We start from the raw sequence: 16,938 nt of genomic DNA on the forward strand, positions 1-16,938 counted from the left end.
CTCCATAACCTTGTGCAGTTAGCGATTGTCATGGAGACAGACATGAAGGATAATCATGTGGGTTCCAATATAATTTTTAGTTCCTCTTGCTATGTTGTTTGACTGAGTGAATGCTGTCATGTTTTCTGTGAAAATGTGGGAAGCAGGCCATTTTTTGAAATGAATAACTCATTTGCCACAGATCATGCTGCACTTGGCAATGAAAGTAGAATTATTGTCCATATTTTGAAGATGTGAATTGGAGCGGTGATACCTGTATGTTATGTTGTGTTTGCCTGCTGGCATGTCTCCCTGAAAGGGAGGCTGTTCTCAGTGTCATATAACTAATCATCGAGGATGCATTATGAGAGTAAACAAACCCTCTCAGATCATACCTTCAGGTGACCCCCATGCTCAGACTTTCTGTCTCTCGATTTAGATTAAAAATGTTTTACCCACAAGAAACTAGCTTATTTTTCTTCTGTGTACCGTTGTGGAGTATTGGAAGTAAACAGAAATAACTTTCCTTTGGTCATTAAGTGAAAGGTCAATGTGTTTAAATAGTAGGGCAATACTGTTCATGCATGTTTAAACCAGCACTGAGATTAATCCACTGCAAAAAATGGGTACGGGAGAGAAAATTAGCAAAATGCACAAGTGAAGCAGCTTTTTTGCCCATTAAGGGCTTGTTGATGGCCAAAGATCAGCAACTCGTGCAGAATTTCACATGATTAAAATGTATTTCATTTCAGACCTTAGTAACTTTAAATGAACAGGAAGATTTGAAAGCATCACTATTGAAGTGAAACAAATAACAGGGAATAGTTTAAACAAATCCCCCTAAATTAAAGGATATCCAGAAAAACAGCAAGAGATAATGGCTGACTAGGAGTCACTGGTGATTTTATTTCTGTTTTAATTAATGGCCATGTGGAGCATCTCTAAAATATGCAGATAGTTTCTGCATGTGTGGAGAGTATGAATAATCCGGCAAATACATTGCATCGGAACACTTATACTTTTAGAATGGATGGGACTTTAATCTAACCTTTCTAGTCAGAAACTGATGGCATGGATCAGCTGTTCCAGCTTCCAAGTCTTTCCACATAAGTCATTCGTCCCTTGTATTGCTTTAGTCAATCTCTTGATAGCTGTCTTATCGTGGTGTCCAGAAATAGACACCATGGGACTGTTGAATTCTAACCAGTATTTTATAATGTTTAAGCACAACTTCCTTGCTTTTGTACTTTGAGATAATTCATTCAGCAAAGGATCCCATAAACTATTTTAGTGACCTGCCCAACCTGTCCTGACACCTTGAAAGATGTATAGACAACCACACTCAGGACTCTCGGTTCCTGCACCCATTCCCCCTCTTAACCCTCCCCCTCCCTTTATTTTGTATTGCCCCTCCTTCACTGTACTCCATCTATTACTGTTGCTCTTTTGGTCTTCTTGATGACCCCTGCAACCCCATGGCCTCCCCAATTGACTTGGATCGGCTGCACTTACTGGATGAACCATCACTTTCATCAGTATTCGGAACTAAATACTAGCTGGAGAATGAAAAGTAGTGCTGTCTCCTGTACTACCTTCCTATTTCATCTTGACTGCCTGATGGTCCTTCATTCCCTCTCTCGCTGAATACTCTTAAGCGGCAGAGTGACAACATCCATAAACATGCTATCCACAAAGCTCTCAATCTTGCATATACATACTGCTGATCAAACACTGAATTCTGGAGCTCAAGCCACTGCAGCTGACAAAACATACTCCACATATGATTATCCAGGATGTGGGATACATTCGCTATCACATTCACCAGTATGGAATTTGCTATTTCAAAACCGCAATAATGAATCGTACTTGCATAGCTCAAAATCATCTCAGAGAAATCATTGAAACCGAGTTAGAGAAGAGGAGTTTAAGGTTGGGCAATGATAGCATTTTTGAAACTGTCCAGAGTCAGAGGGATGGTCCTTTTGTCGGTTTTGTTGAGTCCACTTGGGCAGCTACAATGTATATGTAAGTTTGGAGTCAGTGCCAAAGAGGGAATAGATTCAGGTGCTCAAAAAGTGTAATAGGTAAGATGTTGTCCAATGGACTCAATGCCAAGAAGAAGCAGATAGGTGACCATTAACCAACAGGTGTTTCTCCTAGAATCCAGTTGAGGTGAGCAGTGACCTCGGTGGTTAACAAAGGATATGCTGGATAAACAGAAACATTTGCAGCAGTGAGAGCCAAGAGCAGTGAAAGCCATGCAAAAGGTATGGTGAAGGGTAAATCTGAGGGATCACTGCAGATGAGGAAGGTGGTACAAGGAGCAGTTCTAAAGCACTGAGGAACACATAAGATTAGGTACACAGCAGGAGTTTTAAGAATAGTTCCACAGTCTGTGATTAAATGGTTCACACTCTGCAAGGGCCAATTAAATGTTTACTGACAATGGCATCCATTTCTAGGTGCAATCTATTGTCCTTTATGGGATAAATCATGGAAGTTTGCTGCTCTGGTTTTCACTGTAAATGAGTGGATATTTCATTCTAATGGGTTTCCCTCTCAGGTGAATCTTAAGAGAAGTGGGAAATTAGATTTGATATGGTTTCTTTAACTAATCTGTCCTTATAAAGAGGCCATGCTAGAATTGATGTAAGTGTCACAGAAATGATCGGAGTTTGCATGTACAGTCGTTCTCAAGAAGAATGTTTCAGGTTGTTTCCCATTTTTGTGTTTGCTGTACAACACATTCATCATCTTAGATCTTGAGGTGATTATTGAGAAATTGAAGTAAAAATGGACATTACTAAAAAATGTTTGGCTTTAAAGTCACTTGAACTTCTTGTTGCTTCTCTTCCTGCACCTAGTGCTGCACAAGGCAGACTTTCATCCGTTCCCATAGTGCGGGTTTTTTCCTGGAATAGATCGCTAACCTGTCGCCAGAGGCTTCTGGTTTGAGGGGCGCCACTCCGATTCAAGCATGGCTGATCAGGAAGTTCTCCCGTTCTTACCGCTTGCCACTAGCATGTTAGAAGCATTTTGCTGGTTGATACTCAACCCATTGGCCACGTAATGAACGCAACTTCCTTGGTCATCAAGTCCTGGAGTGGGGCTCAAAGTCAGAACTCCTGGCTCAGAGTCACTGATCCACAAGACCTCCTTGAAGCTACAATACTTGGCAAAAAAATGAAGTATTTTAGATTTAAGTACAATTTACTCAAAGTTGTTAATAATGTTCCAGGAAAATGATATAGAGTTTTTGGGGCATGGCATTGAGAATATTAACTAAGTAATTGGGCATGTCAATTATTTACTAACCAAGCTAAATTACCTATTATGCAACAGCAGAATGCAAGATTCCTGTTCAGCGAGTGCTTGTGTTCTCAGTAGAAAGGTACATTTTAATCTGTCTGTGGTCTCCGCAGAGTCAAGTTTGCCCATTAGTTATTTTGATATACTGAATGGAAAGTTCTATTTTATGCCACGTGCCATCTCAGACTGGGGTGGGACAGGGCAAGGACTGCTGCTTTGTTGGCAAATACAGAATTGCATTAGGATTTTACTAATGGAATGCAACTGTGGGAGGCAATAAAGTGAAGGGGTACAAAATGTGCAAAGGAAAAATGGAATTCTCCACTACTCCAAAGGAAAAAGAAATTTAGGATCAAGAAATAAACATTATGCCTAACAAACCTGAGCCCTTTCCGCAGATTTCTGATTGCTCCCCATTCACTTCTTTCCAAATACTCCTCTTTTCAGGAACACATTTTGATTTCTGTTCATCCAATTTCAATTATTGTCCTCAATTGTTATCCCTGGGAACACATTTATTTTGCATGTCAAAAATTCCTTCATTTTGCTGATTTGCTAACATTTGGAATTGTTCCTCACCCAATGTTTAAATCCTTTAACATAATTGATAAATTACCAGGATGAGTTTAATCAATAACCATCATAATCCTGAATAATTCAATTAATGTGCAAATTTATCTTAATTCACTTTGCAATGTCGAAAATGTGTCGATTTAATATAAATGTACGTTGTGGTAGCAAATAAATTATGATCTATCTATGAGGTTTGACACATCCTGCTGTAATAGTTAGATTGTTGTGTGTACCTCTTAGTACCTTTTTCTGGCAGGTAACTAATTAAAATATAACCTGGAATCATTGAACTTGCAGCATAGAAGAAGGTGTTCAGTTCACTGTGCCATCTTGAATTTGATACAATATTAATATTGCATTGTTTTTATTATGCCGTTATTTAAAAGTGTGCAGCAAAGTATCAAATTAGACTAAATTTTACAAGTTAGAACTGCAGCCAATAATCTCAATTGGTGAGTGGGAAGGTCAGATGATTGGAGTCTGCCAGTTTATATCACTCCCACTTTGTTAGTTACTAATTTTAATAACAGAAAATTAGCAACTCCAGAAATTGATTACACTGACCAATTGCCTGCCCTCCTGTTAAGCAAGTCTCACAATAAGAATGTCTACTGGAAAAAAACGTCCTACGATTTCAGTGTAATCAATACTACCCATTGGTTTTGTGAACATTTTTTTATTTGCTTTGTAAAACACCCTCTGACGAAGAGTCATCCAGACTCAAACAGCTCTCTCTCCACAGACGCTATCAGACATGCTGAGATTTTCCAGCATTTTGTTTTTGTTTCAGATTCCAGCATCCACAGTAATTTACTTTTATCCTAAAAACATAATTGGGAACAACTGAGTAAATGATATGGAGAAAATGCACATTGTTGGAAATTGTAGGACTTCTTTCAGTTTCTTGCTAATCTTGCCATTGACAGATCAGAAGGATTATTTTTTCCTTTTTGCTGGCAGATATATTAGTTTTCGTTGAAAAGTTATATCAATAGCATTTCATGAAAAGTAGTTTCTCCTTGAAAAAGTTGACACTAAACTGAAGAGAGAGGAGTAGAGATGATTCTTATCCTACTACCCACATTCATCCCTCTCAGCTTCATTTTTTTCACCTTGTGAGTAATGCTAACAACAAGCTGTTCACTTGCAGAGATTTTCAGTCTTGAGATCAGCGCTTAATCACTTGCTACGGATTACAATTTCAAATATAATGCTAACACAATCTCCCAACATCAGGGATGCTTTTCGTGACATACATTCTTGTGCTACCGTTGCTGTCAAAGAAATTGTACCTGTTGCAGGTTTTGATTTTTGGAAGTTTTTGCTCGACTGCAAACTTGTAGCATTTTAAAGAAACAAAGTCATTGCACTTATTTCTATATTTGAAAGTTATAAGAAGGGCTATGTGCGCGGCTATATTATCTCAGAATTTAGAAACAAAACTATGTGCAGGAGTTTGCCCAAATGCAAGCAGGATCCCATTGCCAGGATCAAAAGGGGCTCAAAGGTCCTCTTGGGAAGCAGTCACACATTTCTGATTTTCCGCGAATTGGCTAATGAATAGATCACCAGAAGACGGCTTGTGGCTGCAGGAAGGGAGGGCCTGTAAACTGGAGTGCTTGCCCATACCCATGGTTTGGTGTGGGTCAGTGCTGGAGAAATGGCATGCCAGCCAGCGGTACAAAATTCCACTTCCACCCAGTTCTGTGCCCGCCCCCAGTGGGGCTAAAGTTCAGCCCAACTGTAGCTGGTGCAGTGATTTTCTGGATGAGGAATACTTCCCATAATCCACAATATAATTGTAGAGGTTTCAGCAGAAAAATATGATCCCAGACTGTAATCATCCATTCCCGAACATAGAATGTAATTACATGAAGCAAGTTCTCACTTTTTTTTAAAATTCATTCATGGGGCATGGGCGTCACTGGCCGGCCAGCATTTATTGCCCATCCCTAGCTGCCCTTGAGAAGGTGGTGGTGAGCTGCTGCCTTGCATTGCTGCAGTCCGTGTGCTATGGGTTGACCACAATGCCGTTAGGGAGGGAATTCCAGGATTTTGACCCAGTGACTGCAAAGGAACAAAGATATATTTCCAAGTCAGGATGTTGAGTGGCTTAGAGGGGTGCTTGCAGGTGGTGGTGTTCCCATTTACCTGCTGCCCTTGTCCTTCTAGATGGGAATGGTCATGGGTTTGGAAGGTGCTGTCTAAGGATCTTTGGTGAATTGTTGCAATGCATCTTGTAGATAGTACACACTGCTGCTACTGTGCGTCGGTGGTGGAAAGAGTGGATGTTTTGTAGATGTGGTGCCAATCAAGTGGGCTGCTTTGCCCTGGATGGTGCCAAGCTTCTTGAGTGTTGTTGGAGCTGCACCCATCCAGGCGAGTGGAGAGTATTCCATCAGACTCCTGACTCTTGCTTTGTAGATGATGGATAGGTTTTGGGGAGTCAGCAGTTGAGTTACTTGCCTTTGCCTACTTTGTGCCTACATGAATTTTTAAAGGGAGGGGGTGACTCTGTTGTGGAGCACTGTCCCAGTACTGCATTGAGGTGTCAGACTAAGTTATGGGATTCAAATTTTGGAATGATCCTTACCCCCAATTCAGAAGCAATGGTATTGTTAATTGAATCAATCTGATACATCAGTTAATAAAAACAAAATACTATGGATGCTGGAAATCTGAACGAAAAACTGAAAGGACTGGAAATACTCAGCTGGTCTGGAAGCACTTGGAGAGAAAGAAACAGAGTTGATGCTTCATATCGACCATGACTCCTCTTCAGAACTGAAAGAAGGTAAAAATGTAATAAGGGAAAGCAGGAAGGAGTAGAAGAACAAAAAGAAAGCAGCAGGATAGAATGGAGATGAAATGACAAAGCTAACATGGAATAATGGGCAAAGGGAGTAGTGATGAGGAGAGTAAAGAGACAATGGGTGGAATTCTCCCAGAAAATGGCAAAGTCAGGTTCTGACTGAAAACTGGCGTGTTTCTGCCCAGAGAAATAGACAGGTTTTTCCATCCACATCTTCCCGCAATTTGCCATTTTAAAGCAGAAGTGTTTTGCATTGTCTTTGTGAGGGATGGGGGCTAAAGACACTGGTAAGCCCGGTTCCACAGACGCTTTTAAAGGTAACCCTGATCGTAAGTCCCCACCCCGCCCTGCCCACCCCCTCAATGGCCAGCATTGGATCGAAGGGGCATTGCACCCCACCCCCCCCCCCCCCAACAATCTCCAGTACCTGGACATCAACCCCCTTTCCTACCCGCCCCCCCAGCCCCCCATGTGAAACAGATGCTGCTATGGGGTTGCCCCTCCCCTCCTGGTCCCACCCCTTGGTAGTGCCAGGTTGATAGTGATGGGGACAGTGCCAGGGCACTGTCCAGTCATGTCCCTGACAACCTGGAGGCTACATTGGCCTCTTGAGCTCCCAGCCTGCTCATCATATCTGGTCTCTGTTTTTGTAGACCAGTAGTGATTCCCACTGATGTTACATCACGCCGGTGGGTGGGAACATATTACATTCCCAAAAGGTACATATTTAAATGTATTTAAATGAATGGTAATCAGATTCACTTATAGCTGCCTCACGAGAGTTTCTGGCCAGCATCGAACGAAGTTGGAAAATCACCCCCAGTGTATTAATCAAAAGTAAGTGTCAATGCCAGAATACGAGCAGCTCAGTCCAAAAGCAAAAACATGAGAAACAAGAGTCAAAGTGGCACCTGGCAAAAAAAAAATCAATCAAAATGGGCGACAGGGATCATGGCCGGAATTCTCCCCAAAACAATTCTAAGTGTCGAATTCACGTGAAAACCCGAGCAATTCACGTTAGCTTTTTCAGTGGGAGTTCGGACTGGAATCTCCCACACTCTGTGCACTGCAGAGAGCACCAGCATGAATATCGTTACATTTCAGGGGGTGGTGCCTATCCCCGCTGGAGAAGCTGATATCAGCGCGCTGAGCTGGCTACTGTGCATGCACTGATTTGTCAGTGCCGAGGTCAATGCATGCGCAGTGGCCCGGTTCGCTGGCCAGCCCCGCAACCCACGCAACGTGGCTCTCCATGCCTCCACAGGCCTGATTGCTGGCTCCCTCCAGCTATTTCCGGGACAGCCTCATGCCACCCCCCCCACCCCCCCACCCCACCACCACCCAAACCCCGGGAGTGGGGGGGGGGGGGGGGCGGTCCTGATTGTCCCCTCTTCACTGGGCCACTAGTTCCCCAAAAGTGGGGAGCTACTCTAAACCCCACTGAAATGCCCCTGGTTGGGGGTGGGGGGGAGGTGGTGAGGCGGGGGGGGGGGGGGGGGGGGGCAGGGGTGATGCTAATAGCAATGAGATGATATTAAGATGATTTAAATATTTACCCTGCTGATTTCCAGCACGGAGCAGATGCCGCCACAAATCCGGTGCTGGGAAATGCTATTGCGGCAGGAACACATGCGCGAATCCTGTGCATTGCCTGTTGCGGGATTCTCCTGGCCCATTACACTAAGAAATGGGAGATGGATGGGAGAATCTCATCTCTCCCCGCTCCCCCACCCCGTCATTGCTTTGAAATTGTTCAACTCAACGTTGAGTCCAGAAGTTTGTAAAATGGCTGGTTAGAAGATGAGATGCTGTTCCTCCAGCTTGTGTTGAGTTTCACTGGAATACCTCAGGATGAGGACAGAGATATCTGCTCACAAAACCCACAAAGGCTGGAAATGTGAAATAAAACGCAAAGTGCCAGAGGTAGATCAGCCACGACTATCTGCATCTGAGGCGAATAATAGGTTAGCATTTTACTCTATTTTCTTGACAAAACTATTGTAAGAGACCGATCCAATAATGTCACCTATTATTTTGGAGTTATGTGGCCTGCTGTGTATTTATAGCACTTCTAATTCTTACGTCACTCGATGGCAGAAATGCTATGTCAGAATGTGCACTTGTCATATAAAACAATGATGCAAGTTATCTTATTTTACTTCATGGAGCCTAATCACTTTCAAATTACTCTTCGTTTGCCAACCATTGCCTTTATCTTGGTTGCACGCTTAATCTTATTTTGTTTAATCACTTTGTTTGCAAGCTGTTGCCTGCACACTGTCTCCTTGAATGATGGTGTGGAGATGCCGGCGTTGGACTGGGGTAAACACAGTAAGAAGTTTAACAACACCAGGTTAAAGTCCAACAGGTTTATTTTGGTAGTAAAAGCCACACAAGCTTTCGGAGCCCCAAGCCCCTTCTTCAGGTGAGTGGGAATTCTGTTCACAAACAGGGCATATAAAGACACAAACTCAATTTACATGAATGCGAATACTTACAGCTAATCAAGTCTTTAAGACACAAACAATGTGAGTGGAGAGAGCACCAAGACAGGCTAAAGAGATGTGTATTGTCTCCAGACAGGACAGCCGGTGAAACTCTGCAGGTCCAGGCAGGCTGTGGGGATTACAAATAGTGTGACATAGTATTGGGTTCATGCCACACTATTTGTAATCCCCACAGTTGCCTGGGCCTGCAGAGTTTCACTGGCTGTCCTGTCTGGAGACAATACACATCTCTTTAGCCTGTCTTGATGCTCTCTCCACTCACATTATTTGAGTCATAAAGACTTGATTAGCTGTAAGTATTCGCATTCCAACCATTATTCTTGTAAATTGAGTCTGTGTCTTTATATGCTCTGTTTGTGAACAGAATTCCCACTCACCTGAAGAAGGGGCTTGGGGCTCCGAAAGCTTGTGTGGCTTTTGCTACCAAATAAACCTGTTGGACTTTAACCTGGTGTTGTTAAACTTCTTACTCCTTGAATGATAACAGTGGACTGGATCTGCGCTGTCCCCCTCAACCAGTGTAAATGTCAAAGGCAAGGTCACCTAACTCTGGCTGCTTGCTCCGCAGAAATCTAAGTCGGTGGATAGTTAATTGAGTCAGGGCGGGACATGTCCCCCCATTTAAGTGGCCAGAAACTCCCTGATCCCAATAGCACCAACAGGAGCGACTGCCACTGCTGAGACTGCAGTGCAGGATCTTGTGTGATAATAACATTTGATTAGACGACAATACTTTCTTCCCAGTGGGCAGTACTTTTGGACTCATTATGAGACAAATAATCTAAAATAACTTCCTGCTGGGAAGGGAGGGTGCAGCTTTAATGAAATGGTGCAGGTACTGAAACTGACAGGATCTTCTGGTGATGCATGCACAATCATTGTTAATGCTTTTTAGGACTCTGCTGCCAATACTATATGGCATCTATAGACAGATTGAACACCGGTAGCCTTACAGAAGCCTTGGGCTTATCCTGGGGTAAGTGCAATGCTATGGGTGCTGTCCTCGGCGCCTACTTGCCAACCTTACCCATCCATTATTTTACCTGCCCGGGTTCGTAGTGCTGTGAGACAGCAGTGCTAACTACTGTGCCACTCTGCGCAAGTATCATAGAATCCCTACATGACATGAGCCATATGTTCCAAAGCTAACAAGTAACACCTCAAAGGTGGGATTAACTTTAGATTTTTAATTCTTTAATTGTTCAGTTGATATATCTCCTGACGTAGGAACCGAGCCGTGCATATTATCTCAGCTGGAGAAGCAATAAGAGCATCACAATGGATCTTAGTGCCCTGAGTTAGAGAGAGGCACATCAGTCAGGTTTATTGGGGGGGATTTTCCAGTCCTGCCCACCGCAAGAATCATGGACGGGATTGAAAATTTGATTGACCAGCAAAAGTTCCGTTGACTTCAGGCAGGAATTTCTTGTCCTGCGGCGGGACAGAATGGAAAATCCTGCCCATCATTTTTAAATACTGCTCGTAATCCTTGTTGGAAATGATGGGCACCTTGGATAAGGATGGGATCAGGCTGCACTGCTCCATATTGTAAAAAAACAATACTGTGAGATTACAGAGATGGCCCTTTGACCAAACTTGCTGGCATATAGCCAGCAAGAGTCAACGGACAAAATTTAATGCCCCAGGTACGTGGCAGTGGAGCACTTAATCAAATGGGAGGGTGGGGTGGCATTGGGATTCTGCTGTCTTCTTGTCTATGCCCTAATTAAGTCTGGGGTAGGAAGACCTATGGACAACCTGTCTGCACCCTTGTCAATTGAGGCTCTTAAGTGGGCAATTGCTGCCCATCAATGGTGTTCCCATAGCCGCTGGCGTTCAATCAGTGGCAAGCAGGGGACAGTCTGAAAAGCAAACCCTGTTGGAGTTGCTGGTGTGTTTCCGGAGGGTGGTCCTTCATTATCAGGCACTCAAAGCCACAACCCTACCCTTGCTGCTGATCCCCCTCTCTCGATTATCCCCTGTGACTCCCGCCATGATTCCCCTGGGGCCTGGTTCCGTCAGTGATCCCAGACCTTGTTTGGGTGCATTACTGACAGCAACCACCACCTCCCCAGTAGCACAGTTGTCAATCTCTGGCCAACAGCTCCTTGGTGACGGGGGAGATTTCTGTCCCCAGGGGCCCGCGGCTGCCCAGTTAACTGCCTGATTGGCACTTAATTTGGGTGGGGCTTCCCCCAGTTAGGCAACGTAGAGCTCTCACCTCTCCAATTGGCAGCAGGACTCTCATTGCTTACATTAAGATCCACCCAATGGGGGGGAAACATTCAACTTCAAAAGTAACAAATTGACAATTCATTGCGGATCCCACCCAATTTCATTTTCCATTGACAGATATCAGGCAGTCAATCTGTTCCTGTCCACTTTATGCTCAGCCAAAGTTGAAAGCCTTGTTCAATGTCTTCAAATGAATAACTGGGGTTAAGCTAATTTTTGTTTTCATCATAGTTTTCATAGGAAGGTCCACAAATAGGATTATTTTTTTAGAGCTTATCTTGGTGTATTCCCTTAGCCTCAGCCATAACAGAGCATTCTGTGCTACACCAGTTTTGACATTTCCATTTATTGCACCATTCAGCCTGCAGGTCTCTGACTGAAGGGCCCAATTAGTGATGACCTACAGGCACTTTTCTAATGTAAGCTGACATCCACTGGGAGCAGGGCTGACTCTGCCTGAACTCATTTAACTTCAGATCTGTAACTGTCGACTGAAATCTAAGAAAAATTTTATCCATCTGCTTCGCCTGGACTTTAAGCCAATCCCAAGGGTGAATAGGGCAGTGTTTCAACTCACTGTGCCACCTGATCCTGCTGAATATATGTAAGTGGACACTCGTTCCTTTCATGCTCACAAAAGACAAAGAAATCATTCCAAATAAAATGTGGCCAGGAAATAAATAGCAAATGTAAAGAAAGATGGAGAATATTGGTTCAGGAAATACAAAGAGGCCAAACGTGCAGAAACAAGCTTTGTTTTGGTATTCTGAAATTTCACAACACCTAGGAAGTGTCCAGGAGATATATTCCTGCAGAGCTGGTAATACTTAACTCTTGTTCACCTCATTCACAAAGGTATCATTTTGCATCTAAATTCTTGAAAAATGATTAGTTGTTAAATAAATTGTCAGTTTTGTTAATGCCAAGCTGGCGAATGCATACTGTGATGACCAAAAATTTATTTTTCTAATACCAGTGGGAAATTGATAATGCAGCAACTGCAGCAGCATCACCAAGTGTGCCAAATATTCCTGCTCTTTAATGGTTCCAAAAAATACATTTTAAAGTCTGAAGACTATCGGCCCGGATCTTCCAGACTCTGGGATCATCAGAGACTGGACGTATGACCCAGGATCGTACTAGGACCCTGCAGGAGTCCCAGCGTACTGACTCCATGTGAATTTCCCGGGAAGTTTGACCTTTCAATGGGCAATACCCCTGCTCCCTGGGACCCTCTGTAAAAGGTCTCCAACTCTTGAGTTAGAGTCGGAAGTATTCATATGATTCTGATGTACTTACCTGAATGGTTTTCCAGGAAATATTTGACAGAAAAATCCTGATCCAACTCCTGGGTAACCATAAAACTGACCCCAATAACTCTCACCGATTCTGCCCTCCCCCCCACCGACTACCCCTGGCACCTGACTCCCCCTTTCCTCTCGATCTGCCCAACAACCCCGGACCCAACTACCACTTACCCACGTATCCATTTACCCATCTACCCACATGCTATCCTGCCTACCTATCCACTGCTCCCATCATCTTGCCCACCTGCCACCCTACCCACTTCTCTCACCCAGCCTACCCACTTACCACACTGTCGTTTCCCCCGGGCCTCCAGTAGGTGTTTTGCCTGCAGTAGCCACCTCCTCCACAGTGGTATTGCTGAGCAAAGGAACTGCTGGCCTTTGATCAGCCAGTAATTCTCAATAGATGAGACTTCCACTCTGGATAATTCCAGGGAAAGGCCTGCCAATGGCCTTGCCATTGACGGATTAGATTGTGGTTCAGTGGTCCATCCCGATAAGAGACAGCATGTATGTCTCACCAGGTTTTCAGCGGCAGGCGAGATTTCTGAGGCCTCAACAAGATCCCTCCCATCGTCAGATGCACCGTGGCCCCAACACAATCCAGCCTTCTATTCTCTACTTAGCGATCTCCTCTACACTGGGGGGGGGATCAAATACCGATTGGGTGACCATTCCACTCAGTCTGAAAGCATGATCCAAAGTTTTCAGTCACCCATCTTTTTAATTCTCCACTTTGCTCCCACTCTGACGTCTCTGTCTTCAACCTCCTGCACTCTTCGAATGAAGCAGAACGTGAGCTCAATTAATAGCACCTCCTCTTTGGATTAGGCACTTCACAGCCTTCCGTACTTAACACTGAGTTCAACAATTTCAGATAGTAAGATCTGTCCCCATTTTACTTCCTGTTTCCTTGCTGGATTTGGGTTTTTCTTCAAACCCAGCAGGCCTGGCAGCACCTGTGGAGAGAGAAGCAGAGTGAACTTGAAGTCCCTGGGACTTCTTCAGAGCTAAAGTCGTACAGGTGCGAAACGTTGGTTTTCCCCTCTTGTTGGTCTTTATTTTCATTCACTGTCAGCTTTTTGTGATTCTGCCATTCGCACCTCCACTAGATCTATTTTTTGTTTCTATTCTTGGCCCTTTGGCCCCGGATCACTACACCTTTCATCAGTTAATGTCTCCTGCCTGCCAGGCTATCACCGGCCTTCCTTTTTTTTTCTTTATCCCGCTCTTCCACATTTCACTTCCCTGAAAGCCTGTTACTTCATGAACCTTTCTCGGTTCTGATGTAAGATCACCTACCTGAAATGTTAACTCTGTTCCTCTTTTCACTGTTGCTACCAGATCTGCTGAGTATTTCCAGAATTTTCTGTTTTTATTTGACTCTAGAAGGCTTCCATTGGTAATGATTATGTTATTCCCCTTCACATGTCTCCAAACACATGTTTTATTTCCTTTCCTGTCCCATTACTTCCTCTTTTTCTCTTGCCCAATCATCATATTTGTCAGTTAATCTCTCCTGACTTCCATCCCACCACAGACCTTGTCCCCATCCACACCCCAACCTTGCTCTGCTATGACAGTGTTGCTGAATTCTGTTGTGCCCCTGACAGACGTGTTACCCTCTAGGTAGCATGGTGGCACAGTGAATAGCACTGCTGCCTCAAAGCACCAGGGACCCAGGTTCGATTCCCAGCTTGGGTCACTGTGTGTGGACTCTGTACATTCTCCCCGTGTCTGCGTGGGTTTCCTCTCCGTGCTCTGGTTCCCTCCCACAATCTGAAAGACATGCTGGTTAGGTGCATTGGCCATGCTAAATTCTCCCTCAGTGTACCCAAACAGGCACCAGAGTGTGGCTACTAGCAGGTTTTCACAGTAACTTGATTGCAGTGTTAATGCAAGCCTACTTGAGATAGTAATAAAATAAACTTTAAACAAAGTCAGATGCCTGCCCGCCACATTTAACTGAACTATTAAGGATCACTTAGGCTTATCATCAAGTCAATTGACCCAGATGATATGCTGCCCATGCCATAAAACATGTATTGTGGGCAACAGGGCAGAAGCAGGAAGGCTGATTTTTAAATTGGAATGTTTAACGGGCGGGAAGGAAACAAGAGGGTGTCATTCTTCAGGGGCTGCCCTTTGCTGATCGTGGACTGGTCCCCTAGACTGAATCTCCCTCTGCCTTCCTTCCTACCTGGTAAGAAGTCTAACAACACCAGGTTAAAGTCCAACAAGTTTATTTGGTAGCAAAAGCCACTAGCTTTCGGAACAGGCTGTTCCTTCGTCAGGTGGGTGGGAGTTCTGATCACAAACAGGGCACAAAGACACAAACTCAATTTACATGAATAATGATTGGAATGTGAGTCTTTACAGCTAATCAAGTCTTAAAGGTACAGACAATGTGAGTGGAGGGAGCATTAAGCACAGGTTAAAGAGATGTGTATTGGAGAATAGTGACCACGGCACCACACAACCCTGCCACAGCAACCTCTGCAAGACATGCCGGATTATCAACATGGATGCCATCATTTCATGCGAGAACACCATCCACCAGGTACACGGTACATACTCTTGCAACTCGGCCAACATTGTCTACCTGTTACGCTGCAGGAAAGGATGTCCCGAGGCATGGCACATTGGGGAAACCATGCAGACGCTACGACAACGGATGAATGAACACCGCTCGACAATCACCAGGCAAGACTGTTCTCTTCCTGTGGGAGCACTTCAGCGGTCACGGGCATTCACCTCTGATCTCCGGGTAAGCGTTCTCCAAGGCGGCCTTCACGACACACGACAGCGCAGAGTCGCTGAGCAGAGACTGATAGCCAGGTTCCGCACACATGAGGACGGCCTCAACCGGGATATTGGGTTCATGTCACACTATTTGTAACCCCCACAACTTGCCTGGATGCGCAAAAACTCACTAGCTGTCCTGTCTGGAGACAATACACATCTCTTTAACCTGTGCTTAATGCTCCCTCCACTCACATTGTCTGTACCTTTAAGACTTGATTAGCTGTAAAGACTCACATTCCAATCATTATTCATGTAAATTGAGTTTGTGTCTTTGTCCCCTGTTTGTGATCAGAACTCCCACCGACCGGACGAAGGAACAGCCTGTTCCGAAAGCTAGTGACTTTTGCTACCAAATAAACCTGTTGGACTTTAACCTGGTGTTGTTAGACTTCTTACTGTGTTTACCCCAGTCCAACGCCGGCATCTCCACATCATTCCTTCCTACCTACCACTGTCTCCTTAAACGTCCCCCTCCCCACCCCACGCTCCTCACCCTGGCCATCCCATACTCTCCTGACCCAAGACCCCAGACTTAGCTGCTCCAGGGATCCAAGGCCTTCAGATCCTGTCTTCAGAAGCAGTGGGGGTGAGGGGGTAGGGATGGCGGTCCCACTCAACCCCCCATCTCCATATTATTCCACCCATTATATCTCAAACTTTCAGAGGCATCAACTTGAACCGTTAACTGCCCTTCTCTCTCCACAGATGCTTCCTAATCTGCTGAGAATGTCTGGCATTCTTGGTTTTTATTTCAGATTTCCTATACCTACAGTATTTTGTTTTGGAGCCAGTGTTGTTAGGCAGAGATTCTATTCGTACTAAATCCACATAGTGGAGCAGCCTTCTAATGATTTATTTATGCATTTTGTATTCAAGGCAAGGCCTCAGCACACCACAGATGGGACATTTTTCACTTAATTCCCATTAGTTTGAAATCCCAGTGTCCAGTACCTCATAAGTTCTGACTACTATATTAACCCTTTGCCCTCACTCAGCATCAGAAGTCACTGTCAGATCATTTTATTGCGCTTTACAGAATCTCCGTCTGAGTGCTTCTTAATGTCTTATTATGGTTGCTAGGCAATAACCTAGCAACCTACGGTCGCATTTGCCTCGTTCCTAATGCAGAACAGATTATTTAGTGGCATTAATCCTAGAGCAGTTGAATTATGTTGTAATGTTTTACAACTAGAATAACAAGTAAAAAGCTATACTGAATCGAATATCGGGTTAGAAAGAAGGAATAACATTGAGGCAAATATGTTACATATAGAGATACAGACTTCAATAAGGGAGTATTATATTTTATGCTTTTTTTAAGAAAGGCTCCCTGAACCAGTCCAGCTACATCAAAACTCAACCTTGGCCAAGTGCTTCCTGGCAGAACTGAGTTCAGAAGGAACAGCTTCTC

At 44.1% G+C, this 16,938-nt stretch overlaps 1 protein-coding gene across 1 annotated transcript in view; it reads left to right on the top strand.

Moving 5' to 3' along the window:
* Positions 1 to 16,938, top strand: part of xkr4 (XK related 4) — a 265,025-nt gene that overhangs the window by 82,411 nt on the left and 165,676 nt on the right. The window lies entirely within an intron of this gene.

This window comes from Mustelus asterias, chromosome 7, assembly GCF_964213995.1.
Source record: "Mustelus asterias chromosome 7, sMusAst1.hap1.1, whole genome shotgun sequence".
NCBI lineage: Eukaryota > Metazoa > Chordata > Chondrichthyes > Carcharhiniformes > Triakidae > Mustelus > Mustelus asterias.